The sequence below is a fragment of the Nomascus leucogenys genome, chromosome 1a, assembly GCF_006542625.1.
Source record: "Nomascus leucogenys isolate Asia chromosome 1a, Asia_NLE_v1, whole genome shotgun sequence".
NCBI classification, from domain to species: domain Eukaryota; kingdom Metazoa; phylum Chordata; class Mammalia; order Primates; family Hylobatidae; genus Nomascus; species Nomascus leucogenys.
Window position 1 is genome coordinate 54,265,079 of NC_044381.1, and position 3,377 is coordinate 54,268,455.

The 3,377-nt window shown below is 42.2% G+C and overlaps 1 pseudogene; it reads right to left on the minus strand.

Moving 5' to 3' along the window:
• Window positions 1–2,459: 2,459 nt before the first annotated feature.
• Window positions 2,460–2,975, minus strand: LOC101176744 (annotated as a pseudogene).
• Between the last annotated feature and the right edge of the window lie 402 nt (window positions 2,976–3,377).

Here is a 3,377-nt window from a genome sequence, read left to right on the forward strand (position 1 = left end):
CCAGGTTTAGAAATTAGATTTACTGAGTTCTTCTAATCCATTATCTGTTATAGTATTTATGCTGAGTAGACATACATAGATTTTGTTCAGCCCCAGTCTTCGATTCCAGAAAGGACTCTCTCTGAACTTCAGAAACCATTCGTTCTACAAATAATTGGTGAGTACCTGTTCTGTTCTACGCACAGAGCTTGGCTCTGGAAATACTGCTGTGTAAAAATCCAAAGTCCTACCCTGTGAGCCTACAGTCTAGAGAGACATTGATTGTATGTTAACACAATCGTGATTAATGAATCACGACTAGGGCAGGTGTTAAGAAGGGAAGAGTGTGATGATGGGGTAAATGTGAGGGGGACTGTTTAGCTCACTTTCAGGAATTGCACTATAAGAATGTGACTACGCAGCAGAAAACTGACAAGGGTATAGACTGAGGTAGGAATGTACTCCAGCCATTGAGGTATGGTCTGTGTAGGTTACAACCATGCTCAGATGCAACGGAGGGAAACTGATGTTATGAGCGAAGAGGAGGAGATGTCTAATCATGGGTTAATCTCACAAAATACGTGGAAGTTGCAACTTCGTAGAGCCACTAATCTCCTGAGGAGCAAGGATGTAAATACCTATTTGAGGGCCACAGATATTTCCCTTCTCCAAAAATCCTAAGGCAAGAATATGTTATAAGAATTGGCTTCTCTAGGTGGGCCCATCCCTGAATGGACAGGTAATGCAGGGTCTCCTGAATGTCATGTACATTGTGTCTAGTGTCCCTACTGTGTGCAGAGGGCAGAGAATCCAGTGTAGCTTTAAAGAGGAGTGACTGGTTACTTTTTTCCTTTTGAGTATCTGTATGTATGTACATACATATATATACAAAAAAAACCTAATAAACAGAGATCTACTTGTCAACCACCTAATAAATGAATGTTATTATTTTGCCATACTTACTCTTTCTCTGTTTTAAAGAAAGGACTATAAGATGACAGCTGAGGTGCAACACCCATCCTTTCCCTTTCCCTCCCTTCTCAGAGCTAACTATCAACTGAAGGTGGTCTGTATTTTTTTTTTCTTTTTGAGATGGAATCTCGCTCTGTTGGCCTGGCTGGAGTGCAGTGGCATGATCTCGGCTCACTGCAACCTCTGCCTCCCGGGTTCAAGTGATTCTCCTGCCTCAGCCTCCTGAGTAGCTGGGACTACAGGCACAAGCCACCATGTCCGGCTAATTTTTGTGTTTTTTAGTAGAGACAGCATTTCACCATATTGGCCAGGCTGGTCTCGAACTCCTGACCTCATGATCTGCCCACCTCGGCCTCCCAAAGTGCTAGGATTACAGGGTGAGCCACTGCGCCCAGCCTGTATTTTTAAAAAACTTTTACTTTGTCTTTACTTTTAAGTTGTATTTATAATTTTACTATAGAAATATCTATAAAAATATGATTCTGTGTATTTAAAAAAATTTACACAAATGGTATGCTGCTGTGTATTTCATTTGCAATTGTTTTTTAAATCACCATTGTGTTTCTGAGATTTCTCTGGGTAGAAGCAGTCAATTCATTTTAACTCTTGTATACTTTCACAAAAATGAATTAATCTCCAGTTCTATTATCCTGTTTCTTACAGATGAAAGCTGTTTCCACTCTTTTCTGTTATAAACAGGGCTGCAATGCACATCTTTGGACAGTCTTCTTAGGCTCATGTGTGGGAATTCCTGTAGAATGCGTTTCTGGAAGTGGAATTGCTGAGTTGTAGGCGATGCATGCATGGAGTCAGGCTGACTAGGAACTACCAAATTGTTTTCCAAAGTGATAATACAAATTATACCCAAATTATATCCTGCTTTCCCACATTCTTGCCACCACTTGATGTTTCCACATTTAAAAGTTTTTCCAGTCTTTCAGAGGCGAAATGATATTTCATTGTTGCTTTAAGTTGCATTTCCTTGATTATTAGTGAGGTAGAGACCATTTTCATTAGTTTATTGGACATTTAGATTTTTGTCTTTGGTGAGTTGCTGTGTATATCCTTTGTCCGTATTCTTAGGGTGTTTTATTATTAGTAGTAATTATTTGTGGGAATTCTGTATTTATTCTGGATACTACTGCTTTATCAACAAATAGTTCCCTCTAGTATATAACTTGTCTTTTAAATTTGTTTAAAAGTTAGGATATGATTGATTTCTAACCAGTGCCATGGAACATATTCTTTCAAATGAGAATTGTTTATTCAAAGTCATTTTTTTTTGGAAGAAAATGACTTTATTCTAATTAACTCACAAAAAATAAAATCATAACAGCTAGTTTAAGGAGGCCACACAAACATTTGCCCAATCCCAGATTCTACAGAGTAGGAACACCCCCCCTTCCATTTCAATTCTGAAGCAGGGAAGCTAGGAATGACAGGAGAGGTTTAACTGATGGTTACACTTTATACCCTCACTATCAATTCTATTTTTATACTAAATTAATTTAGTTTTGAGAGCTGACTTTCCATCTCTCCAGGTTGAACTTCTTGATTAGGCCAATCTGTTTGCAAGTCGGCACTGTTTCAGCACCTCACTGAAACCCTCACAGAGCTTGATGTCACCCTGGTTCTGGGCACACTCCAGAAACTGATCTCATAGAAGCAAGGCTGCTGCTGCTGTGCCGGCTGGGTTCCCCGAGGCTCCTGGTAAGTAATGTCAGGCCTCGCAGGCTCAGCATTACTTCCTCCACTGAAGCCCCCAGTAATGGCGTGACCCAGTATGTGCCCCACAGCAGAGCCCACAGCCACGCCAGCTGCAGTGGTTGCCATCTGGGCCATCAGACCTGGCTGCCGGGGCGCAGCGCAGAAGAGCCAACTGCAGATGGGGGTGCCGCTGCTGGTGGCTGAGCGACTGGTGCTGGCCTGGGTGCAGCTCTTATCTGAGGGGCCCAGCTGGCTGGAGGGGCCCAGCTGGCTGGAGGGGCCATGCGGGACGTGCGGCTTCGGCTTCCGCGCGGCATCCTAGGTACGCGACGGCTCGGCCTCTGGACGTGTGACCTCAAAGTCATTTTCTTAGGGATTTCTGTAATTGGTCCCACAATGCTGGCACGCCTAAAACTTTTTGGGATTTCTATCTTGGAGTTGCATTCAAAGTCAGTAGGACAATTAATTAAGGAAATGAGTTTTGTTCATTTAGAGGCAGAGTTGACAAATTTTTCTGTAAAGTGCCCAGATAGTAATTATTAAAAAATGTGCAGGCTAAGTTGCACCTACTCAACTCCGCTGTTGTCCTGAGTGAAAGCAACTGTAGAGAGCATGTAAACAATGAGCATGGCTGTGTTCCAATACAACTTTATCTACAAAAACCAGGCTGTGGGCCAGATTTGCACTAGAGTCACTGCTTTACAGTCACATACTACTTT